Source organism: Heliangelus exortis, chromosome 3, assembly GCF_036169615.1.
Source record: "Heliangelus exortis chromosome 3, bHelExo1.hap1, whole genome shotgun sequence".
NCBI lineage: Eukaryota > Metazoa > Chordata > Aves > Apodiformes > Trochilidae > Heliangelus > Heliangelus exortis.
In genome coordinates, this window is record NC_092424.1 from 96,324,620 (window position 1) to 96,352,073 (window position 27,454).

A 27,454-nucleotide genomic window follows, 5' to 3' on the forward strand; every position below is an offset into this window, starting at 1 on the left:
AGCATAGTCAAAGACAATTTAGATATAAAAGACATCTACCTTAGGGCAGATAAATTTCATCCTAGAAGCCCTGAAAGGGAGCACAACAAGAGTGAATGCTATTTTCAGCAATATTTAACATCTGTATGATTTTGAAATATAAATCCATCCATGAGGTCATCTGGGAACAACACTACAGAAAGTTGCTGAGTAGCAATGCCCTGCACTGTCCCAAACCACAATCAATCTCCCTCTAGAAATGTGCAAGCTGACAGTGAAATCATAGTGTCTGCCCCCTCTGTACCTTCCCAAAAATGTGTTTGGAAGAGAGGAAGTACCCTTTCTTTAAGTTTTGTTTGCAGTAATATTAATAAGGACATACTACAGAGGCATAAACTGTTGTATACAGAAAGGAATGTTGAACCTATAGGAATCCGCACATGCTCAGCCTTCCCACCATTCTTTTTAAAACCTTTTTTTAAAAAAATCTCATTATAGCTTTGATTGACTGTAAAGCATGTACCTTTGCTTGATTTTAGCTACTTATTGGATAAGATTTTTTATAATTTTTATTAAGCATATACCTTTCTTTGGCATTCTCAGTGCACTAAGCATGAACATACTGCTGTAGAAATGAACTTCTGTAACTGTTTTGTACCTAAGTATCAAAGTAATTTTTATCTGTAGGCTTTCTACTAAAAGCTTTATTTGTATTGTACAAAAATCATAGTTCTGCCCAAGCTCAACCCTGATTCAAACCCTTTTTGATCGATGAAGTCTTTCTCTTAATTCCACTTGGCTTTCAGATTAGTCTTCTGTGTCTTCCTTGGCTTCAGAAGAAATGCTTCAGCTATATGTAGCAGCTAAGCAATACACAGTCATTTATCTGAATTGCAAAAAAGCAAAATGTGCATACCTGCTATAACTTTTTTTTTTTTTTCTCACCAGAATTTACAAACCAATAGTTATAAAGACAAAAGAATAATTTACAAAGCAGACAACAGGAAAACAGTCAGAACAAAGCTACATGATAACTCTTCATAAATTACTAGAGTAATAGAAAAGGAGGGATTAAGTTGTAAGAAGCTGCAATAAACTAGCAAAATTAAATTTTACCACTTCTAATGCAAGTACTCCAACATTTCCTAAATGTTTGCTACAAAAATTATCAGCTCTATCATCATCAGATGCCTCTTAAAATAGCATTTTTACTTAGGTTGTATATGGGACTGGGATTTATACATGTGCCTGGTAGTGCAATGAGAAGACACCATGCCATTTGATAGTGGGGTTATTTTCATTTTATGTCCCAAGCAACTTTCAGGATGTTTTGAGGATTAAGTATTTGTTAGAAGCTGAGCTATATACACAATAAAATACAAGAATCCTTTTTTTCCTAATTTTTTTTTTTTTAATGATATGACCCTGCCCTGATATTTTTAGCTTTAACATAACTGTTCTCTTTAGCATGCTAACATCAGCAGCAGCCTGTGATCAATTAGAGCTGCCTGGCCCATGCAATATAAACAAGCTTGCCTGTTCACAGGAGCAGAAATGCTGCCTAGAAACTGCTATTTAAAGAGCCAACAGCCTCATTTCTGAAACCACTTAAGTCCGGGGCGAGACAAAGAGAAAGAAGCACAGTTTCATGTGATGATTTCTACTACTTAAATTTACAGTGATAATTCCTAAACTGTAAATTTAGCAACATGTGACATTTTGATTGATGAACTTTGCTGTTTTAGAAAGTCATGTTAGAAAGACTTACACTGCTGAGAGATAACATGAACTTGTCATCATGACAGTATATTTGTAATAGTCTTGTCTGAATTAAAATGAGGCATTATATTTCTTCCTGTCCCTGCCATTCCATCAATATCCTTACATAAGAACAGTATGATAGAGAAGTATAGAGAATTCTGTTCTTCTAATGAAGAAAGCTAAGATTTCTGACCACTCGGGTATTTAAGTGGGGTAACTAAGATAATGGGAACATGGAATGACACTTGATTCTGCTTCAGAGGCAGAGAAAACAGAATCACAATCCCTGATCCTTAGGTCTTGCTGAATTTTGCTCAGTACTTAGCTAAGCGAACTGCAGGATGTTTGTGTAATAGGCAAAACCTGAATTCATCTTTCCCAACTATTAACTAATTCTCTTAATTGGACCAGACTTTTTTCATTCCCTGAGGCACCGTAGAACAAGCAGGAAGAATATAAAGCTGGCTTAGAAGAATGTTGCATACCAGGGATTCCTATGCTGCCTAATTAAGGTTGCTTTACTATGTCTTTTCACTGTGGTGGCAGGTAAACTCAATAAAACAGCAGGAATAAAGTGCTTTAAAATCTCTATTCTATACTATTGTCCTCTATGGGTCTTCATTCTGTAAGGGATCAGAACATCCCTTGAAAATGTCTAATAACTTTATTTAAAAATGCTTTAAAAAATTGGTCCATAATATATTACAAGATGGAGCTTACTATAATGTCCAGAATGATGTTTCTATCTGTCATTAGCTGATGTGAGCAGTCCTCAGAAAGACCACTCACATAGAGAAGGGAGCTTAGTTAGGGTTTTCAGGGGTTAGTTCCTAAGTTTCAAATGGACTTACTCATCTATATTACGTACAACTGTTTGCATGTCAGCCATGCAGGGATCTGGATTGTAAGGACAATATTGAACAAAATGTGTGTATCTGATACACCTCTGCGGATATAAGATCACATTTTAGATGTATTTTATGTGAGCAAAAACAAAATAGCAGAAATCAGAACTGAGAAGAATCAATAAGACTAGGAGGAGTTCTATTTGTAAAATAACAAATGTAACAAAGGGAAATACGACAATTCATACTGAAGAGCTGCTAGTACCTGCTTGTGAGTTCTCTCTCTTTGTTTTGGGGAAGAATTGATTTTATTTTTGCACCCCCTAGACAAATGGTACTTTAATTGTCTTGTTCTGTGGAAGAATCTACAACAGAAGAAACTTCCCATTAATCTGTTTAATTTTCTCATCTATATTCCCTCACTTCTCTAACTTTAAAGTTATTTAGCACCCCACCAGAAAGGACTACCCAGATTTCTCAGGATCCTAAAACACAGTGTAGAAACTCTCCAGTTGAGAATCCAGTTAACCATACCTTGCATATTCTTATCCCATCTACACAGATTACTTTACTGCTTTCTTATTATACTAGCATTCCAAATTTCTACTGCTTTCAAACATAGCATGTTGTGTCTAATCAACTCATCACAGTAGATTGAGAGGAAAAAAATCAGGGGTAAATCCTGTCCTACATTTAATATAATTTTTCCTTGGAAAAAATTAATTACTCTACAATGGAATTAACAGATTTATGCTTCATTTTATTTTATTATAGAATTCTTGAGTCTAACTACATTCTCAGCTACTTTCTGTCATCATCAAAGAAACAAAGTCAGTAGACCAATAGTTTATATATGTGTGTCTATCTTATAAAGTATTCAGCTTTCAACTCAACTTTGTCTTGAGGTACCTTTGTAGAGTGGGACCTAGGACTTTTAATGGAGTTTATTCCCCAAATCAAAATGTGCATTCTGGTGTTCCTTTGGGTAAACGTAGGGGAAATGCAGTAAACTAATAGCACAATTTTCTCCCACTGTATTAGTTAATAAAGGTCTGTAAAAAATGGCTACCCAACAGCATGAGTGTGATCAGCACGGAATCTGATAGAAATTTTGTTTGTTGTTCATTTTTTAATTATTTTTATTTTATTTTATTTCTGGTCAATGCATAGATTTTTAAAAAACAAATTCAACAGAAGAAGTAGCATTTAAAAAAATAAAGAAATTCTGTGAGGAACTGCAAGTGAATCCATCTATTTTTTCTGCATTCTACATACAAGGGATGTGAAAGTATTTAGCATTTTGCAGAAGTTTGCAAGCAATGCTTAAGAAAAATGTATTCTTCAAAATTGAAATGTGTTTTATCATTATCAGCTGCTGATTTCAGTTCATCCACATTCTGTACACTTACACACTGTTCATAGCCCCATTTGTTTTCATGCCAGCATGTGATAACTACAGTGATTGCCTGGGTGCAGGATGACACTAACGGGAGCCTTACTTTAAGGATAAATACATACAAAGAAAGAAATAGCAAGTTTTCCAATGTATTATTACAGTTTGATGAAATAAAATCCATTTATTTGCAGTACCAATTACTACCTTTCTAACTTCACAGGAAAAAGAATTCCAGTCCATAAGGATTCAAGCATTCACTCCTTTTCCATGTAACTTCAGCAGCAAGAATAATATATGAATAATCTAATTTTACTGCAAATGACTCTTTTAGCATGAATTGTTTGTTTAAAGATAATGCACAACAGAACTCAGAGCTGCATCCCAGAAGTCATGAAGCACCAGACAGATAAGATCACAGTGGTTACCAGGAGTGGTAAATGGGAAAAGCACTACAGGAAATGAACTCTTGTCAATAATCTAGAGAGAGTGCTATATTTAGGTCAATTGTACCTGAAACTGTTTGGTGGGATAATTGCTCTTTGGTCCAGACTCTGCTCTCTGAGCCTGTCAGAGTGCTTGTAGGTCCACTGAATAGGATTCACCAATTTTCTTCCAGATTCATTTTCTAAAAGAAAAACAGAAAAAAAAACAAAACAAAAACCTTTACTAAAGGATAACAAATTTACCAAGAACAGAGAAAATCACTCACCTGTTATTTTAGCTTTTTAAGTAGTCTTTCAATAATACAAAAGCTCAATTTTTAAGACTAGAAATGTACTGAATTATTCAGACATTTTATTTGTCATTGAAAAGACTTTCCATACCTGTTAAATATCTGAGCTACTTTAAAGTGAGTTTTTGCTTCTGCTGATCAGTTAACAATGAATCCAAGATTAGTTTTGTTCTTAAATCCTATGCTGTGTCCCAGTGCAGTATTACTCAGGCTTTAATTTGGATTGAGTCCTTGTCTCATAATATAGTTTATAATTTAATAATTTAAGATGGTTTATGCATGTATTCAGACGAGTGTAATACATTCACTTTTAGGAATCCAGTGTAATGAGCCACATACCGACCCTTTGCAGCAGTTAGTTGGACTCATGCAGGTATCAGAAAACAGTACCTAGTCCTTCTGTCTTATTATTTCGTAGAAGAAATATAATATTCTGCTTTGATAGCACAAGGTCTCCAACAGCACTATTCCTTCTTTGCATTAAAGAGTCAGCATTAATATGATGAATTTTAACGTAAGGAAAAGCCTCCTCTAGCAGCTATTCAGAATGTTCATACCTTCTAAATCTACACAGATAACACATCACATTCGTAGTCATTACTCAGTGCTTGTGATAAGTGTCCACCATAATTAAAGAAAACGTCATGATATAACTATTTTGCTGAAGAACACAACAGTACTTTTTAATTTTTAAAAAAACTGCAAAGGGAATGGGATACTGTGCTGAAAGCTGCAGAAGGTGCACCAGCTATCTTAGCTTTGCTTCTTGTGTAGAACTTCAAATTCAAAGATACTCATTAAACTGAGTAGATGGCAATAACAGACAAAGAGTTAATGGGGCAGCAGTGGAGTGTGTCAGGAAAAATGAAGAGACCCTGAGGGGCTCACCATGCTGTTTATGCTCAGCTAAATTCAGCAGCATTACCATAAATCCTTTAAAAGATACTGTACTCCATTTCCTATACACTACTCTTTAGGCAAGGAAATATTCTACAAGACTAGAAGATGAGAACAAAAGTAAGATTAAAACTTATTTTTATCAAACAGTTTGCATGTAGATATACTAAGTATCAGTCTATTATTATTATTTGCAATTTTATAAAAACAGAGGGGCTTTTAGTCTTCAAAATAATGAAGCTAAGTGAAAAACTCCAAAAATGTACAAAGGAACAGAGCCTTTTACCAAAAAAGTCATCATTTATTTCCTAAAATTCTCATACACAGCTCAACTGGCTGGTTCGTTTTTTTATTCTGACTCTGAGGAAGTAAATTAATCTTAGCAAATATACATAAAAAGTTAATTCCAATAATTTACTGCTTATAAAGAAGTATACAGAGTTATGGATGCATCTTCATGGTTACCTTAATGTGCCTTTTCCCTCTGAACTAGGGGAAAAAAAATTACTATGTTAGGAAAGATGGATTCATTATTAAGGAGAAAGTGGCTGTAACACACTGTGTAACTGCAATTATAAACTCATTTGCAGGTAAGAAATTATTATTGACACAATGAAGCTAGCAAAAAAATAAAACAAAAAAAAAAACCACAACAAAAAAAAAACCCCACCAAACCTGTGAAGTACTTCACACAGTTTATATTTTTTTAAGAAGTATCATGATATTTATCAGTTAGAAGTTGAGGCAGAGGCTCAGAACTCACTGGTGCTTACAGCGCCCCGGGTTCAGCACCAAGGTCAGCGACCGCCGACTCTCTATGTTTACACACCGCCAAATTTAAAACAAATTTAAGAGATTAAATAATGGGGTCTTTCCTTTTTTCTCCCAATGACTGTGTTGAGCCATGTTGGGAATTCTGATTTTTACAAACAAGGAGCACTGACAGATCTGAAAATTAACCAGTTGTTAAATAACAGGAAGACAGAGGTGGGGATGAAAATGCTGGATTCCACAACACACTCTTCACCCTCCATTGCAAATATGAAAATCTGATATCCAGCAGCACTCTTGTCTTTATGGGGAATACTGCTTTGCAGACACAAATCAAGCCTCCTTGCTCTCTACAACTCCCTGAAAGGAGGATGGAGCCAGGCGGGGGTTGGTCTCTTTTCCCAGGCAACTCTCAGTAAGACAAGAGGGCATGGTCTTAAATTGTGCCGGGGGAAGTTCAGATTGGATATTAGAAAGAATTTTTTCACGGAAAGGGTGATCAGACATTGGAACGGGCTGCCTGGGGAGGTGGTGGACTCTTCGTCCCTGGAGACATTTAAAAAGCGACTCGATATGGCACTCAGTGCCATGGTCTAGTGACTGCAGCGGTAGTTGATCAAGAGTTGGACTCGATGATCTCTGAGGTCCCTTCCAACCCAGCCTAATCTATGATTCTATGATTCTATGATTCTATGTGCAGCACCTATTCAGAAATCTGCCTCAATATCAGCTTGGCAAATGCAAAGGAAGCCACAGGCAACTTTCTTGCACCTGAGAATACAGGAAAAACAAAGTCCCCACTCTTTTCCATAAAATTCTGCTAATGATAGGAATGCTTTGTTTCAGAAACCCAAACAAAAAAATCAATTTCAATGGCTTGAAATACAAACATCTATGAATGCAAATGCTTTTCATCAGAGGAAGAAGATATACAAAGTTGAGATATAGTGCCCTCAGAAATTTTAAGAATATCAGCATTGAAAATAAACAGTCCACAAGCATCCTTGTTAACACTGGATGTCATTGTCTCTGAGGTTAAGTGTGGCTTAGGCGGGATTAACGGTTCAAAGAATCGGTCACTGTCAAACAAGGTTTTAAAACTAATGAGGAAAATACACAACTGACACTGAGGGGAGTTTTTAGAATGTCTGCATGCCTCTCCTCAGATTCTAGATAAACAGTTGCCTCCTGACAGACGGTGAGGCACACTGGAGAAAGTGGAAAACAGTGCACCTGAGTACAGAAAGTGGACTTAACAAATTTCTGAAGGCAATGACGATGGTGAAAACACAAAGAAAGTCTTTGCTGCACTACCTGTGGCTCTTCCAAAGCAACCATGTGTCCAGTGCCAGGACAATATGGAGTATGAAAACTGCCTAAAGTAGGAGGATGGCACCCCGACAAGACTGTCATAATGTTGCCTAATATCTCATAATTTTAAACCCCACTACAAGCAAATTATGTTACATTAAAAGCTGTTGATTTGGAGACACTTTAGAAGTCCACAAACACCTTTTGTGTTCAGATTCACCTCCTCAATACACTGTTACTAAAAGAGACAAACAAGAAGAAAGCAAGCAAAGCAACTTGCCAATGATTACACCAAGTGTAGGGCAAAGAAGTGATTTGCCTTTCTGGATTTTTCATGCTGCTTTCTAGAGCAAACCAGAGGTACCGATGGCATCTTAGAAATACAAATAACTAGGTAAATGGAAATGTAAAATAAACAGCATTAACCTACAGATTACAGACCTATAGTCTAAGCACTGCAGGCTATGGGCTATACACAGCAAGTGTAACTAGCAGATTTAGTTTTATACTCCTACACTGACAACTATTAGAGAATAATTATATCATAACTGAATGTGGTGAAATGGCTTGTGTTACTGACGGGTCTATAATGCCAGATTTTGTGCAGAGCTGTTTACACAGTCTACTGTGACCAACACTGGAGTTACTTAATGTCTACAGGTGAATATGCTAAGCACCTACTGATTCCTCTGTAGACTAAGGACCCATTTTACCATCTCTTGTCACTAGTTAAAATTTTTATTCTCTCTCTCTCCTTTGATCATTAACTGAAGTTATTTAACATCAAAGCCACCTTTTGAACAAAATGAAAGAAATGCAGTGCCCAGCATACTGGATGTATAGCATGTGTATTTTGGGAAGTATTGTTTGTCTGCTTGAAGGTAGAAAGGCTCTACAGAGGGATCCAGACAGGCTAGATTGATGGGCCCAGGCCAGTTGTATGAGGTTCAATAAGGTGAACTGAGTCATGTGCTTGGGTGACAACAACCCCATGCAATGCTATAGGCTTGGGGAAGAGTGACTGGAACACTATATTGTAGAAAAGACTGGGGGTGTTGATCAAAAAGCCTGCTGTGTGCCCAGGTGGCCAAGAAGGCCAACAGCATCCTGGCTTGTATCAGAAATAGTGTGGCCAATGGGACTAAGGAAGTGATGGTGCCCCTGTACACAGCACTGGTGAGGCCACACTTTGAATCCTGTGCTCACTTAGGCCCCTCTCTACAAGGTGCTGAAGTGTGTCCAGAGAAAGGCAACTAAGCTGGCAAAGGCTTAGAGCACAAATGTAACCAAGTGTGGCCGAGGGAATTGGGGTTGTTTAATCTGGAGAAAAAGGAGGGTGAGGGGAGACGTTTTCACTCTCTACAACTACTTGAAAGGAGACTGAAACGAGGTGGGTGTTGGTCTCTTCTCCCAAAGTAACAAGAGGAAATGGCCTCAAGTTGTGCCAGGGGAGGTTTAGATTGGGTATTAGGTAAAATTTCTTCCCTGAAAGTGTTGTCAAACACTGGAACAGGCTGCCCAGGGCAGTGGTTGGAGTCACTGTCCCTGGATACATTTAAAAGAGGTGTAGATGTGGTGCTTAGTGACATGGTTTGGTGGTGGATTTGGCAGTGCTAGATTAACAGCTTTACTTGATGATCTCCAAGTTCTTTTCCAACCAAAACAATTCTATGATTCTATGGTTCTACTGTAACATAAAGAACCACAGAAGTAGCCTTCTCAGTACAACAAAAAGAAAAGAGATAAAGTCTGGTCCAGGAGACATGTTATATTTCTACATCAGATCCTTTTCCTGTGTCTGATTTTGATGGCAACTTAAAAGGTCCTGTGAAGCACATGAGCCATACTTTTAAAAAATTTAAACACAGCTTTAAAGCTTAATGAGCAAAGCTGCACATGTATTAAGGAGAGAGAGAGATAGGCAGGCAGTTACTGATCTGCATTTTTTATCCACCTATCTTTTCTATGAAAAGAGGAAGTGCACACAGAAAGAAGCCCTACTTCCACTATTTTGCCACGTGCTAAAAACCTTGATTCACCAGTGATTTTTTTTCATACTCTGAACAAAAAAGAAATGGGGAGATCCCCATTCAGACGTGCCCTGTCACTCCAACAGCTGTCACTCTGAAGCTGCAATTTCTTAATCCCTTGACCAAAACTAATAGATACATTCCCATTGATTCCTCTTTAAAATAGCAATTTATATGAAAATAGTCTGTGGTTAAGCCCATGGGATTCTTAAAATTCTCAGAACCAACAGATAAACTATATGTTATGTAACTTAATTACATGCAAAAACAAGTTTATGATAGTATAATACTGATTTCAAAAAAACTGAACGTGGAAATGAAAGCGTTGAGTTTATATTGTTGTAAGTCATACTGCATATGTAACTGTACAAGCAGCAAATACATAAACAATATTCTATTCAATATGTTTATAGTACAAAAAAACTGATTTATAAAAACTAATGTTAAAATACTACTCTGGACTTGAAAATTTCCATTATATATACTCAATTGCAATAATTTACATCACAAAGTTTTGCTGCGAATAAAACTTGTGAATTCGAGATCACTCGAGATCACACAATAATGACAAAGATTTTTTTTAAATGCAAATAATTGATCTGTTAGTGACACTTAACAAAAAAGAGAAGTGTAAATAGTGCCTACAACCTGGTCTGTATTTACAATTAATTTAGAAGAAGATGGATCTCAAACTGAAAACAAATACTCACTACTAGTTATTCATTGCCCTTTAATTATTTTGTTATTTCAAAGACAGACAAATCAAAAATGAAAACAATATGTGATTGTTCACACACTAAGTATAGCTGTGTAAGTGTAAACAGAAAGGGTACCTCTCCTCCAAGGATGCTATTTGTCTGTATGAACAATTGGGAAATACTTGAGAAAACTGAACATAGTCCTACTGACTGGATTTCTTTGCAAATAATTTGTGCACTTATTGTGTTCGCATGACGAAGCTTCAGTACCAAGGAAGTTACAGGGGAGGCTTCTGTGAGAAGCTGAGAGCAGCTGATAGAAGCTTCCCCCATGTCCAAGAGAGCCAATGTCAGACAGCTCTAAGATGGACCCCACACTGGCCAAGGCTGAATCAATTAGTGACAGAGGTAGCACCTCTGTAAGAACACTTGAAAGAAGGAGGAAAAAAACCAACAGAGAAACAACTCTACAGACACCCAGGTCAGTGAAGAAGGAGGAGGAGGTGCTCCAGGCACCAGAGCAGAGATCCCCCTGGAGCTCATGATGAAGAACATGGTGAGGCAGGCTGTCCCCTTGCAGCCCATGGAGGAACAGACATCCACTTGCTGCCTGTGGAGGACTCCACACCAGAACTGATGGATATATGCCTGAAAGAGGCTGTGACCTTGTGCAAAGTCCATGCTGGAGCAGGATCCTGGCAAGACCTATGGATTGGCAATAAATTCATTTTCCCCCAAGTCAAGTCTGGTTTTGTCTGTGACAGTAATCTGTGAGTGATCTCCCTGTACTTATCTCAGCCCACAAGCCTTTTGTTACACTTTCTCTCCCCTATTCAGCTGAAGAGGGGCTTTGGTGGACACCCAGGGTCCACATTAGAGCACTAAATTGATTACAGATTGTGTTTATAGTAAAAATGTAACTACAGCTGCTACTTTCTTATGTTATGGCATTTTATATTTTCAGACCATTTCTCTGGTGACATTAGCTCAGAAACACACTCGCCTTCCCTCCCCACATTTCACCTGTACTGCCAGGTAAGATAACAGTAACTGGTAGCACTACCTGAAGCAGTGTCTCAGGTTCAAAGCTGGGGTACAACAGTTAGACAGAGATGGACAAGACAACTGCTACAGAACAACCCAACAGAAAACATCTAATAGCAAATAAGCAGGAAAGGAAAATGTGTTTATGAACATATACAAAGCCTCTGATGGACTATGGGAGGCCTCAAATGGGTGATGAGTTATTTGTAGGGCAAGTTCCTACAACAGAATGATTTCTGATAGTATCAAAAGTAGAAAACTAAGGAGGGCTGATGTACCAGCTACAGGGTAATCTAGATATCAAAGAGCTGTACTGGCAGATCTGTAGAGCAAATTTAGAGCACTCTTTAAAAATGACAGAATAATCTTAGAATTAACATACACAGACAGATGTAAAACTTCCCCCAAAGGTACAAAAAAAATATCATTAATAAAGATAGGTAAATTTAGGATTATCTAATACATTACATCATGCTTCACCCCTGTACTGATTAATTTGTATCAAAAGAGGAAGAAAAATGCTTGTGCAGCAGGTAGAACAGGTGTTGAAAAAAAATAATTTATGGATTAAGTTAGTGGAAAGTAAACAAGCTTAAGTTCTATTTAGATTCAATAACAGCATAACAACCAGAGGTGCTGGACTATAAGGAAGTATAAAAAAACCCACAGAAATACTCCTATTTATAAATGGAAGGAGGAAACTTCTACCCTTTCATCACATCTCTTAAATAATAAAGGAGCTACATGCATAGACTCATCACAGAGTCCAAGAATTTCAGGTTTCTCAGCGGAAGCAAGTAATTTTTGATGAGTGACTGTACTGGCTGGAAAACCATCAAAATATAGGAGGAGATAATGTAATATTCTGTGTAGAGCCAGAGAATGCAATGGCCTTTACAATCAACACAGAAGAAGCAGAGTCAGGTAATACAATATCCTTTACTGTAAAATTCTTTAAGACTTAAGAGAGAAAGAAAAATACTTAGGATAGTCAATGGTTTCATGCAATATCCTGAGCCACAAGTGATAAACAGTTGCCATATGCCACGAAGTCATCTAATGAAGGGTCTAGAAAAAACAGCATGGGATGGGCATCTTCTTTCCCCTGGCTGGGAAGGGTAGAAGGGAATAGAAAAGGCAGGTGAAATCAAGAGCCAGTGCTGAGAAGAAATTGCAGATCACATGTTTCTTTTGTCAAGCAAAAGACACAAAGCAAAGTAAGGAGGCAAGCAAGAAGATACGAAGGAAAAGAACAAGATGTCTGAGCGGTCACTGGGGCAAATGAAAGATGTTTGAGGAAAAATGACAGAAAAGTAAGCATAAATGGGTGTTAGACAAAACTAAACTAGATCTTATTAACATTCTTCTTGAGAAAGTTAATCAGATGTGTGTATAAAAGGTGGAGGTTTCAAATTAGATTATCGAAGTGAGCTCGTTTTCAAATAAGTACCAGAAGTACTGGCAAGAAGGTCATAAGAATGTCAGTTGAACATTTTTCATGACTTGAAATATTTTAACTTTTACAACAAAGCATTAAGGTGATTCTCAACATTACAGCTGCTGTATTAGATGCTAATACTATCCAAAAAAGGCCTTCATAATGTAACATTTGATCACTGTGCCCAGTATGTCACAGATCATCACCATAATTAAAGTAATGGTATCAGGCAGCTTTTTCTCTTCACCTCAGCAAGTGTCAAAAGCTTCTACTCACTGCCATGTTTCACTGTTCCTTGTTGGCTTTTGCTTTCATCCCTATTCTCATAGTTTACTGATTTGTGACAGATTTGCAAAATAGTTAATTTTTTTTCAGAGTTTTCTCAGCATACTCTGCTTTGATCCACATTTCATCCCACAAAAGAAATAATTTCTCATGTCAAAGATACTGGCTAAGACACAGAGGATGACGAACTGACCTATTTCTGTTGTGAGCCCTGGACAGATATCTTTTGGGTTTTGTTTTTTTTTTGTTACAGGTACTGTGAAAAATAATGGCAGGTTCCTCTCTTTGGGCTGAGTTGCTACTAACATCTCGATGTGAAAGAGTGACTGTTGCAGGAGGAACATACTGGAGGCAAGAATGCACCTTAAAAGACTGCAGATGGGCCCCCAGCTTCTCTGCAAGAGGCATCTCAGCAAGTGCAAAGGTGTCTGGGTGCACCTCAGCTTTCCAATAATAACTGTAAGATGCATGATGAAGTACTACAGACCTTTGTCTCCAATTCTCTAGCTTTAGACCTTGAGCATGATTATATTCATGGCTTCAAAAGACAACAAGTCACCCTATGAGATCCAATTTCTCAAAAAGTTTTAATTGCCTAAGAAATTTTGAGGATTTGAACTCGAATGTATTTTGCAAGTCCCCAAGGAACATTTAGATTAAGAGCAGAATTCAATGCTGGTATTGGAAGTTTATTAAGAGGTCTGTTATGTATAACTAAAACCAAGATATATTTCCATCAGATTCCACCTTGTTCCCATTCAAGTCAACAGAAAAAAAAAATAATTCTATTTTTTGTAAATGGCAGCAGCTTAACACCCAAAAATTTACATAAGACACTTTGAACGTCTCCTCTTGTTCCACCCAATTACCTGAGGACTAAACTATAAATAAAAACAACTGTCAGTAGTTTAGATTGATTCTCCTCTTGTTGCTATTCATTAGTATTGATATAGAGATCTATTACTGAAATGAGGATAAGTTAGGCCCTGCAACAACAGGCAGTTCAACACGATCAGATTAGACCCCAGATTTTTTTCAGTGTATTTTAAATAAACAGCATGATTCCTAGTCAAGTATTTACCAGAGCAACTCAAAGGACTTCTCACATAACTTTTCCTAGGTGTTAATCAATAAGCCTAATTAAAAAATTCTGCAACCTTCAATCACCCAATTGCTCAGGACCTCCTGTTATACCAAACACAAGAAGGAAAAGATCCCTACTTGCCATGATTAAGGAATATTACAAGCTAAGTGCAGATATTTTGGCTTGCTAGACAGACAGCAGTGTAAAAATATGTCTGAGTCACTGCAGCTATGAATCTTCACACATGAACTCAGCGACAGCCTAAACAGTTGTGACTGAAGAAGGTCAACAGGATTCCATAAGTGTTTCTGTTGGTTCAGGTGCTGGGAAAATAAAACCACATCAACAACCTACAGGTACTTATCCAAGCACTACTGTGTTACAAGAGAAAAAAAAAAAAGCACCAGGGGCTCAAGCTTGAATATGGTGAACATGAGACAGCCACAAAGAATGTCAGATGGAGATGGAAAGGCAGAAATACTAAGGCAGAGGGAAGGAAAGATTAAGTTTATCATGGCATATGTTACCTATAAGGCAAAATTTCAGTATGCAATGCTTATTTACAACACACAAAACACCCTTCATTCAAATTTGTGAACTTGTCAATAAAAAAGTCATTAATGTTTTCTTCTTTAAAGATCTGATTTATAATTGCTGAAGTATATTTCCATTGTAGAAGCTTTTGTAACTATTTTAGGATGCACATTCATTTTAATTTAAAATAAACAAAATATGCTGCAATGCAAAAAGGTTGATAAAATAAGAGGATAAAAATAAAAAACAAGCATATATTTTCATCATGAAACAGCTGACAATTTTCAAATAGCTGAAAGGTTAAGGAAATGTAAAAATATGAATGGAAGTGAGAAAACATAATGCCATCTCCTTTACTGAGGCTCCTATTCAAACAAACAAAAAACTACAAGAAAACATGAAAAAAACTGAATTAATGAACTTCAATAACTGTACTTAAACACAATGCCTAGTCAGGAATAGGCTGCTACCATAAGGTAAGACAGGTTGCAGACCACAGTCCTCTCAGTAAAAGCAAATGTCAAAAGAAAATCTCTGATATTTGGTCGTGGGCTCCCACTTTTCACATAGGCATTTCCTAAATCCATGTTTGATGAGCTTCTCCAGCTATAAATTCTGTAATTCCCTCTGGAGCAGTGCAGAGTGTGCTTCATGAAAATGTCATCTGCCAGCGCTGCAATTACTCACACTCCAGCAATCATGTGCACAATGCAGAATGGGTCGAATTCAGGTGAGAACGAGAACCAGCAATCAAGCCTCTGGAATTGAGAACAAAGCCATTTTCTTTCATTTGCCATCAACACAACCATCAAGGCCTTAATTACAAGGCAAGTGTCAAGCCTGGCTGCTGAAAGGCTTATTATTATACAGCTCAGCTTCAAATCAGTTTTGTATTGATGAACTGCAAAAATAAGGAAGCCAGCTTAGCCCCACAAGAAAAGAAACAGGGACTAACTGATTAGGTGATTGGCAGGAAAAAAATAGAGACATTTAAAAATACATTTTTGACAGTAAAGTAATTAATAAACAGCCCACCTGAAACCTTTTCATAAACGTATTTGCTATCCCAACAGCAATTCTGGGTGGCCTGACAATTCAAAGGATGCTTTCATTACCTGAGATCATTGTAGTATCAATGAAGGACACTGCAAATAGACTCTCTTTTAGGTCATGCATCGTATTTTTCAGATAGTGATGCATGTCTGTGAGTGTTCTCATTGCCCCCTTGTATCTAATCGCATGTCTGTTCCTTGAACATAGAGATATTAAGTAAATTGCCCATGTATTCACAAGCTCTTGTCCAATAATTATTACTTGCACTATATTAGTTGTCTTCATACTGAACAGCAGATGAGAAATCATTATTTAGTAAGCAATGGGATTTATTTATGATAAACAGAATAATTTATGATATCAACTGAATTATCAATAAATAATTCTCTTTTACCTCTCTTTTACCATTTCCTGTATAAGACTTGCAAGCATGACAAATAATGAATGACCTATTAGAACAAGGCCTGACTTTGGAACTGGCTGTTGAAATTAGTTATCCTAAGTGTTAACTCTTGTTTTGTCCTTTGGTTATTTAAAACCATACTCTGATTTAGCATCCTCATGTCTTGTATGACTAGAGAAATATGTGCTTAGCTTACTGGTCTGCCTTTGAGATATGTAAGATGAATAGACAAATGTATAGCAGATAGAAAGCCATTTACATCAATGAATATTTTACCATCAATTTTATGGATGTTACCTAAAAAAATGACAGTCCGTAGCTCTTTCTTTACCCATTGCTGCACCCAGCAGATATACAACAGAAATATATTTTTCTTCTTGCAACACATCACATCCTGAAAATTTCAATAGCTTCACAGAGATTTTAAAGAATTTGAAATCAGTGGTGTGAGGAAATAAACATTAACACAAAAAAGAGGAGGGAGGGGGGACATGAAACAATTGTCCTATCTCTGTTTTGTCATTCACTGTAATCGCTAATAAACTGGACTTATTTTCCATGGGATTTATAGATAGTATATACAAAGCATACAGAAATAAAATACACAAAAGTTAGGAAAAAACAGAAATATCTGCTGAAGAATATCCAATACATTTTACTGGGGAAATTTTATTTTTTTAAAAATCCAGACTAAAAGCTGACCAAGATTTTTGTTTTTAAGAGAGAAAAAAAGTAGTTTGGCTTTCAGGCCATGTATTTGAAACATATTGAGATAATTTCAGTGGAGGTTAGGCAATTTTACTGTATCGCTTTCTACTTGTAAATTTTGACATGTATTTATTTTTTTAACTTTTTTCTTTTCAGTTTCTCTTGATGTTCCCCCTTATTTCAGAGCTCTTCCTGCTTAGCCTCAAGAAGCAGGACCAGCGTTTTCTTCAGAAGACTTTTGCTCTGTATGTATGTTGAGGGAATTACATGAGACAACTGTTTTCTTGAAGGTTATTAATAAATTTATTTATATTTCATGCAATTTTGGGCATGATTTATATATTTACAGTGAAGCATGTGCCTAAGAACCTTGCTGGATAGACAGAACAAGTGCAAGACCCTAACCTTCTGAACTCTGGCAATACAATTCCAGTTATTCCTGACATCCAACATGCAAAAGATTCTTTCAGGTACCATAAACCTAAACACTGCCTGACAAAATTAAATTGCCACCATCTGAAAGTAAACAGAAGTACTTCTTCAGCTACACAATATAGTGGAAGAACAACAAATAAAACCAACAAGACAAATCTTATTTTACAAAAAGCACTTTTCATATGAATCCACATATTTTTAAACTTAGAAATAACAAATCATACTTGGGGTGGAAAGGGAAAGAGAAATCTTTTCTATGTAATTTGAGTATACCACCTACAAAAACCAAACGGAATACTGCTTGCCCACATTAGGATTGCCACTATAGCAGGAAAAAAATGTTTACATTGAAAAGGACTGCTGCTGTTCTAAAAATATTTTTTTTAAGTGTTGTTTATAATTATTGCAATAGTGTATTCCTAGTTAAGACTGCACAACCAACCATTTGTCAGGGACCAGGAAATCATTTTGAATATAGAGGAACTTCAATCCAACACCTCTCATGAGCAAATGGTTGCATAGACTTGAGTTTTATCATGTATAATGTACCTGAGTAAAGAAACACCTTTTTAAAAAAAAGAATGCACCCGGGTTGAGGCAATCCTTGGTATCAATGCAGGCTAGGGGATGAAGGGATTGAATGGAAAAATACTTGAGTATTCTAGTGGATGAAAAGATGGACCATCAACGTGCTTGCAGCCCATAAGGCCAACCATATTCTGGGTTGCACCAGAAGAAGTGTGGCCAGCAGGTCAACCAAGGTGATACTGCCCCTCTACTATACTTCTGGGATCCTACCTGGAGAACTGCATCCACCTCAGAAGTCCTCCCCACAAAGAAGAACTGCTGCAGAGAGAGGGAAGGCACAAAAATGAACAAAGGGATGGAACACTTCTCCTTATGAAGAAAAGCTGAGAGCTGTTGTTGTTCAGCCTGGAGAAGGCTCTAGGGCTACCTGCTGGTAGCCTTTCAATACTTAAAGGAAGCCTACAAGAAAGATGCAGACATTTTTAGCAGGACCTGTAGTGACAGAAAAAGGGGTCCTGGATGTAAACTGAAATTTAGCCTAGAGAGGTACATTGAGATTTAGACCAGATATAAGGAAGAAAATTTTAACTCTGAGTATAGTGAAGCACTGAAACAGGTTGACCAGGGAGGTGGTAGAAGCCCCATCCTTGGAACCATTCAAGGTGAGGTTAGACTGAGCTCTGAGAAAGCTGATCTGGTTGAAGATGTCCCTGATTACTGCAAGGGGCTTAGACAAGACGACCTTTAACAGCCTCTTCAAATCCAAATCGTTCAATGATACTAAGATGGACTCGAGAGAAAATGGACACACTTATAAATGTCTTACTTTCAGTTTTTGAAGGCTTCATTCTGGAAGCTTATGATTTTTGTATGTGGCTTGTGACTCTGAGTGCCTCGGTTTTTTATTGAATTTCTGAGGTGCCTATAGGCTGCTACCATTTAAAAGACTGACACTTCTATGGTTTCTTATGGTGGATACCAAAGGTTACCCATCACTTTGGATAGAGTTGGTGATTCTATACTTTCTAGTCATTAGAAACAAATGTACAGTGAAGATTAATCTAAATAGCATCTTCTGGAGAAGATCCTCATGCCCATCTCTTAGTGAATGGCATAACAGAGATGGGGCGATACTATCATTTCAGAGAAGTTTTCAAGTATTCAGCAGATCACTGAGATACTCAGTTTTCTAAATTATCCACCAGACTAATTCAGTCAATTTTCCTTCACAATTTTTTATAAGAATTTTATGGCCCAATTACAACTTCACATGATAGAGATCAAAAGGAGTTCTTATTCCACAGGTCATAATTTCAGTGCGTAATTTCATGAACCAGAGAGATGTATATCAGATAGGGAGTTTTATATAAGTTTTAGACTGGTTGAGGTTATTTTCCCCCATTTTTTCTGGACCAGTTTCTTTTTCAAAGTAGTTGATGAAGCTTACCATCTACCTCAGTACACACAAGACTTGGATTTCTCTGTAAAAATCCTGAAATATAAACCAAATACTGCAACATTTTGCTGCTCTCACTATTAAATACTGAAAATTAAGGTTGGTGCACCCATCAGATCTTAAAACAAGGCAACATTACTGGCTGCTCTTTGATTGGAGCACCACAATGCGGTGCATAGTAACTTGACATACTTAGTTATTTAAAACCTGATATTAATAAGAATAACTGCACAGCAGAATAAGAAGGGAACAGCGCAGTAGCTTCTGAGAGGGTGGTACTAGATGAACTACAATAGGTTCAGTAAGACTAAGTAAAACTAATGTCCCAGAGGACAAAGATTGATGTTAATGTAACTAAGTAAGCTCTTCTCTTTCATCTCACACCATCTTTCTTTTCATACTTGCTACAGCTAGATGACAGCAAAAAAAAAAATTAAAAACCTGCAAAGACTAAAAAACTCCTCAAAGATCATTATTTGTACCCAGTCGATGTGGAAGATAGGGAAAATTGAATACTCTGCCATAACTTTGGACATAAAGTAAGCATTTTCCCTCATGTTGTCTGAAATCAATATTGGCTAATTTCTCCAGCTGTTCACATCTATTACTCCATTGGTTACTACCATTTCTTGTGTTGCATATATCTATGTTTCTTCTTTATTAAATCGTTCCCTTGAGTCAGAGATCTGCATGAGCAGACCTGCAGAGAAAAAAAGCATATGATTTCTCATGAAGTACAACTACAGCTTTACCTTTACGTATACTGTTGAACAACAGAATATAGGCATGTGTCAGGCATGTTTCCAAAAGAAATATCTTTCTGAAAGGAATGTCTTTCTCTGACTTCCAGTTTCTATTATTTGGGGTAGAATCTCTATTATGAATAGACATACTTTTTCACCTTTGTCCATCTGGAAAAATGATAATTTTTATTCTCATTGCTGCTTTTCAGGAATACCCATCCTGGTATCTGCTTTTTCTATAGAAAGTGAGACATTCCTAAGTGTAAAAGTATTTTCAGTATAAACAACTTCTTACCAACAGAGTCCATCCTTATTAATGTTCAATCTTTTATTCTTCACCCTTTACAAAGTACAAAAATATCTATGTGGAAAACAGATAATATTGGGGTTTAACATCATTATGATTCTGACGTTATTTCTTGAATAGGAGAATTCCACGCTCTATATTTAAAATAGTCAAATTTGGGATAAATGTAATGGACTTAGCAATTTCTGAGCCTCTCATCTCTGAAAGATTCCTTTTCCTTGATCTTTCCTGTTTGATACCTGGCTCTGTCAAGTTGCACTGTTCCAGAACAGTGGCAGTTTTGACAGCATGTGACTGGAAGACAGAGAGACAACATAAATCAAATTGCACATCAGCTGTAAACTCTGTAACTGGCAGTACAAGTGTCCTCTCAGAGAGTAGGAAGCAATGGGACACTAGGCAGTATGCTTAGAGTAGGCCTCACAAGAAAGATGCTACTCTCTTTGTACAGTGTGGTCTTTCAATTATGCATACCATAATCCTCAAAGCCAGAAAATTTTGGTAAGCCATTACTAGGAGAACTCACACAAGTGGTCTAATCTATATCCAAAACGAAATGGCAAAAAGGCAAACATTCTCTAATCAGCAGGAAGCAGAGAAACACATTTTCTTTACTCATAGAACAAAACTTTGTGAAAATAGAAGACAAGTAGATGGTTTTGATTAAAAGGAAGCAAGTGTCTCCAGTATATAGGAATCATAAGTACTTCTGTCTGCACAGAGGAATTCTCCCTTTGATTTTATTAAGGTAGATTTAACTTTGTTATTCTTCACAAAGTTGCTGAATTCTGGCAGAATAATGAGAAAGTTTCCCATACAGTACTGCTCAGCAGGTTTCCTGCAGGCAATCTGATGGCTCTTGACAGGTGAAGTGCCACCAAATATCACAACATTGCTGCAGAAAGTCTTGATGGTATAGGAGTCTGCTATACTATGCAGAGCAAAGACATGAACTACTGGACTATGTACTTCTATGGAATAACTTGCTAGCTGAGGCAGGCTTAGCATTTCAGCAATTCTAAGCAAGTATTTTCATACGACAAATAGTTTGATTTAGGTTTTTTTTGACAAGGTCAACAGCCAATAATTTTTCTGTCATAAAATTTAGATGAAGTTTCCAGACAAGTTCTGCTTGTGAGTTATCTTAGTGGCAGTTTGCATCTATGCAAAAATGAGATACACGCATTCTTTTAGATAGTTTATATTTGTCCAAGTGGCATTCTGGAGATACTGGTAGAGAAGGATAAATCTAAAAATAAAAAAATAAATAAATACATACATAAAACAAGGATTATTGAAGCACTTGTGAACCCTCTGGAATCAGAGCAGTGAATGTTTTAGCTACGAATATCATGTCTGCACCAAACATCTTTAACTTGAGTTACCACAGTCACAGAAAAAACTGTAGACAAAAAAGTGTTTGTTCATTACTCCTTCTGAAGCCTAACTTAATAACCCCATCAATTAAGGGTTCCTCTAGCTCAATCAGAAGAAATAGAACTTCTTTCCCTACTGTGATATGACATCTCTCGACACACTACTAACCTAGGATGGGATTACCTGCTGAGAGTGATGTGTCAGAGTCATCTTTGATGTTGTAATATCACTCCTTACAGTAGGGACTTTAAGAGGTGAAACCTTTGGGAACATTCTGAAAACCAGCGTGGCTCCCTGCAGAGCAGAAGGGAGCTCTGGTATCTTTTTTTTTTTTTTTTTTTTTTTTTTTTTATAAGACAGACACAGGTTGTCCATCTTTATGGAAGGCTTTAATCTCAGTATTTCCCATAATATTATTGCTTTTTACAAGCTCATTTTTTTTATAACAGCAGAAAATCACAGAGTCATTCAGGCTGAAAGGAAATTCCACAGGTCTCTGGTCAAGCCTGCTCTAGGCAGGGTCAATACCTAATCCAGACTAGGTTTTTTGTTTGGCTGAGTCTCAAATATCTTCAAGAATGGACACCTACAACTTCTCTGGTACAGTTCAAATATCAGTTTCCTCCTCTCATTCTTCTAATATTCCTATACATAAAGCTGAGACATGAATCAGATTCACCAGACTGTGTTCAAGATTTGAGCAGTCCACTCAAAAACATTTCAAGTTTGTTTGGGGTTTTTTTTGTATCTAGAAAATTATTGGAACAATTATTTACCCACGAGAATCAAGATTTTATAATAAGAGACAACAGAGTTCTGATTCACACAACTGCCTCAATATATTACCCTTGTTGGGATATTTTGTGAAACACAAGTAACTGGAACTTCTTGAACCAGTTAACCCAAAAATTTCAAGAGTGAGGGAATGAAGTAACTTAGTTCATTCCAGCTTTATTGAACTTTTTGTTTACTTCTGATTTGATTTAATAGAAGGAAAGCATACACTAACATTGGAAAAATACTGAACTGGCTCTAATTATCTATTTCTATTAGAATTTCAAAAGGTCTCTTGACAGGGTTTACTGCATGCAATATCAAAACTGATTATATGTATCATATTATATATTTAGCCATGGAATAATTTGTTTAGAAATGAAAAAAGGATCAGCTCATTAGTCTGACTCAGCTTCTTTTACAGTCAATTAAAAGGTATCATGAAAGATGACTCAGAAACTATAGCAGATCAAACATTTCAGACACTAATGTAGGAGAAATCCTTATCCCAGACACCAAACTGATGAAGTCCACACAGCAGAGCCAGTATTTCACCCAAAATACTGGTTTCCAGACTGTTTTTTTAATTGTATGCTAAATAAATGTAACTACATCAGCGCACTGATATACATTCTGATACACATTCTTATACTCCCATTTTGGCCATTACATCTACTGTCCAGAGTGCACTTTAGAACAGGGGTTTGGGGCTGGAGAGGAGGATTACAGCAACACATGGTCTGCATTTAAAGGCTTTTCTAAGCATTCTGGTTTTGAGCATCTCAAGTAGTTTCTGAAAGTATTCTGAAATTCTGTGTTCTTCTCTGACTATTGAGGGGTCAACAAAAATAATCTCACCTCACTCTCATTGGGAAAAAAATTTACAAAGCCAAATTTGGAGAAAAAAAAATCAAAATGGATTAATCAAAATTAAAAAATAAGACCTTACGTTTGAAGAAACATCTCTCCACACAGTAATGTGTGACTGCAGGTAGTAAATTCTCATGCCTAAATTACAGGCTTTCTTGTCCAAATGGTATGTGCAAATTTTAGGGTTAAGCAGATCTGAATGATTTATATGTAGTTATATGTTAGTCCCCTGCTCAGGGTTAAACTTCATCCACCTGTGGAACTCCCATTCAGTCAAAATAGTGCCACTGACTACTCACAAGGAACCATGCTCAGTTATAAGCAAAACCCATCCAATGAAGCTCTTATCTGCATCTGTGGTTGACCATACTCATAAAGGGTAAGAACCAGGCATCTTTGCTGGTTATGGTGACTTCTGAGGAAGCCAAACCAGAAACCACATGGCAAGACTTCTTCTAAGACTAGACACTGGCTTGGTTTGTTCTTGATTGATTCTAGGGCTGATGTATTGTGTTTAAAACAAAAAACAAACAAACAAAACATATGAAGAAAGCTATTCTCAACAATATGTCAGTTTTTTTTAACCTCCAAGCAAACAAAAGTAAGTCTAATACTTTCTGTTTCCTCTTTAAAGTGTATGTTCAGTTGAAGGCCAGCCAGTCAAGGGGACATCTGAAGACTTCAGTACGTCATATAAATGCTTGATCACTGTTTTTCTAATCATTTCAAGTCCAAAAAAAAAGTACTCTCATTGTTAAAACAGTGGGAGGGGGTAAAAAAATCTCTTTTCTAGTGATTTTTCCAAAGGCTAAAACTGTCCTAGCCATAACAGCATTAGAGCATCATGATAGTAGTATATCAGTAAACAAGGGTAGCTTTTACTTGTGATACGCTGGGAATCACTAGCCAGATGAAGTAAATCCAAGGGGTATTTTTTCATTTATTTAATTATCATAAATCCATAGGGTAGAGAAAGTAAATTTTGTTCCCAGACTGAACATGATACAGAGAAGAACAAATGGATATTAGGCAGGTAGCTCTCTGTTTGATGTGGGGTTTGTATCTGTGTATACGTGTATATGAATATGCTTCCCCCTTTTGCTAAGTACAACACTGTCAGACTCTAGAAATAAATAGCAAGCATGTATTATTTAAATGTGTGCACTTAAATAAAGCGAAGTTTCAAGTCTGCTTTTGACATGTTTTTACTCTTTAGTAACTGGCAGGTAGAACTTGGCTTGAAAACAGTCATGACAATTTATTTTCAATTACTATTAACCTCAGCAAATCTGTTTTCCTTTGTGTCCATCCTCAGCAGCACGGTGAAAACTCCCACTCCAACGTGGCACACAGGCCATCCTGGAGCCCAGATGTCAAGCTGCTGAAAATGCTCGTTCAGCAGCAGCATCAGCCCCTTGGTGGGCTTCACAGGCAGTGAAGCTGACAGCTCTGAAGTTGCCTGTGGGTCTGTCATGTAGTTAGGCTGCTAGCTGAGCTGACTTATTCTACTCACTGCCATTTTTCTTTGACTTACCTTTGATCCTGAGATATTTGCATATCATTATGTGCTTGAGAAAAAGTTCCTCTGTAAATCTCTTAAGACCCTTCTGTGTGCATTCTTAAAGTAAGAGGTGGTACTGCCTGAACAGAGCCCTGATCTGCATTACTTGTGATGTTTTCATGAGATAACCTCTCTCACCACTTACATAACACATCCTGTGGTTAATACAAATTGATATGGGATATGCTGAGAAATCACACAAGGTCTATAACAGCCCTATAAATGACACAGGACTTAACTGTATGTACCTTTCAAGCCACACATTAATGTATTCACATGCTTGTATCTTAAGGAGGCTGATTTTACCTTTCCTTTCTACCCTTATTACCATACCCATTAGCAAAGGTCTACAGCACAGCTGAATCCCAAGCAAGCAGAGAGCTGCACTCTACAAGGCTGGAAGGAGGGGACAGAAGCAAGTAAGAGAAAGGATGCAAGCTCACCAGCACAGCAGGAACAGGGACTGGGGGAAAAATAGGAGAGACTAAATGATGATGAATCAAGTTCAAGGAGCATTATTGACAAGCTCAGGTCTTAAGAATTCATCTAGCTTCTGCAAACCATTCATTCCTAGGCAGGGGGCAGTTTCTATTACCTTTAAGAAAAATGTGTATTGTTGTTTCTCAGCTCCCGGAATTTACTTGTCCCTAAGCATCTCCTATTGTAATGCATTTTGTCATAATAAAACAATTACCCTCTTTTTCTTCCATAAATATATCAATTAATAATTTCTAAATGTTACCAGGCATTGATAAATAAATATTATAGTATATATTAAAATTATACTAATTGCTGCTGTGTGGTTCCCTTTCATTTTTTAATGCCAAAAGATGGAACATAACAATTCACTCAGAAAATGAAATTTAATTCTTGTGAAATCTGGAATTAATTACCCCTAAAAAACAAAGATGTTTTGTTTTTTAATTCTTTTTGCAAACAAAATATTATAGACTCCATAACAAATTCTAGAACATGCAAACTTTTCCAGAATCTTCTATTCAGCATTACCAAAGTTAGCCTCAGGACAAACATAACAAAACTGCAAACAAATTAACTCTAGCTAAGGCTTGTCTGATAACTAATCACAAGCTACAAAGTGTCTTCTTTTTTTATTACTCTAAAGTAAGAAGCTAAAGTGATTCAAGATAAATCCCAATTAGTGTGTAAATACAGAGATTCCTATTGGAAGACAGACTAGAAACCAGAAATTGTGGCATTCACCTTTCACAAGCTGCCAAACTCTTGATTCAACAACTACTCCAGCACTTCTGGATGCTCTACTCCAGCTGTTCTGTCACAAGTCTGAGCCAAAGGAAAGCAGAAGCCTGTTGTTCCTGCAGCCTTTAGGAGGGGTCTGGTTGGGATGTTGGAAGGCAGTGGGACATGGGATAAAAGTGATTGACTTGCTTCCTTACTTGAACTACATACTAATTGTCCAGAATGAAAAATTTGGGTCAAATCATTGGAGAGACTTTTAAGTTTATAATGATTGAGGAGTCATTTTATGGAATGCCCCACCTGCTTAGATTTCTGGTTCTAATATATTTATGTTAACAACTGCTGGCAACTAGCAATATCAACTGGCAATATCAATTTGGGATTGCTTTAACTGCACATTTTAAGGTACAGCTGAAATTTTTCAAATGCCGAAGCTGAAACTTCTGGGACTGACAATTTTATGCACAGTTTTAAGAAAAAAAAAAGCACACACAAGAACACATATGAAGTTCAGCAATCTGTAATCCTTACTTTTTTTTTCCTCAAGTAAACCACAGACAAAAGGATCGGTACCTCTACATAGCACTGAAGCTGAAAAAAATAGTTAAAAAAAAACAACCAACCATTCATGGTCTTTAAATTACACATAATTTATTATACAAAATTTTACTGTAAAATATGTACCTTTTGAAAAACAGACTAAAAGTCTCCTATATTTTTTTATACAATAGCTGAAATTCTACAGCTCTTAATACATGTTAAATATCAAAGGTAATTTTCAGAAGGGACATTTCATTTTATAATCCAACTCTTTTAAGCCCAGAAAAAGTAATTTCAGGCCTTAATACTGGATCTCATAGCTTCCAGATCAGATTTAACTTATTATTGCATTCCTGTTTGATTAAAATGCACTGTACTTTGTGCTGCCTTCATGAGCTTTTTTGGTTTTATGACTGACAGGTGTAAATAAATTAATGTAATCTGATCAATTTAAAATAGATAAGAATAATCTGATTTAACATAAAGTCTATTTTGAACAAAGTTAACAATTCAAAACTCTGTGATCAAGCTTGAACCAGCAGAACTAGTGATATGAATTAATGACTTCATATCATGTCCGTGTTTGCTTTATTTTTTGGTATTAAGTACTCAGAACTAGATTTTGTATGTGTTTGAAATTAATTGAATTTTGGTTTGGAATAGATAATATTACAT

At 36.6% G+C, this 27,454-nt stretch overlaps 1 protein-coding gene across 10 annotated transcripts in view; it reads right to left on the reverse strand.

Annotated features, from left to right (window-relative positions):
• Positions 1 to 27,454, reverse strand: part of MYT1L (myelin transcription factor 1 like) — a 294,590-nt gene that overhangs the window by 212,913 nt on the left and 54,223 nt on the right. For 5 of the 10 annotated variants that reach the window (XM_071741820.1, XM_071741819.1, XM_071741817.1 and 2 more), the window contains one exon: positions 4,492 to 4,606. The gene's annotated coding sequence lies outside the window, so the exon portion shown is untranslated. Of the gene's footprint in view, positions 1 to 4,491; positions 4,607 to 27,454 lie in introns of those variants that run through there. The other 5 variants (XM_071741822.1, XM_071741815.1, XM_071741821.1 and 2 more) reach the window with 1 other exon arrangement.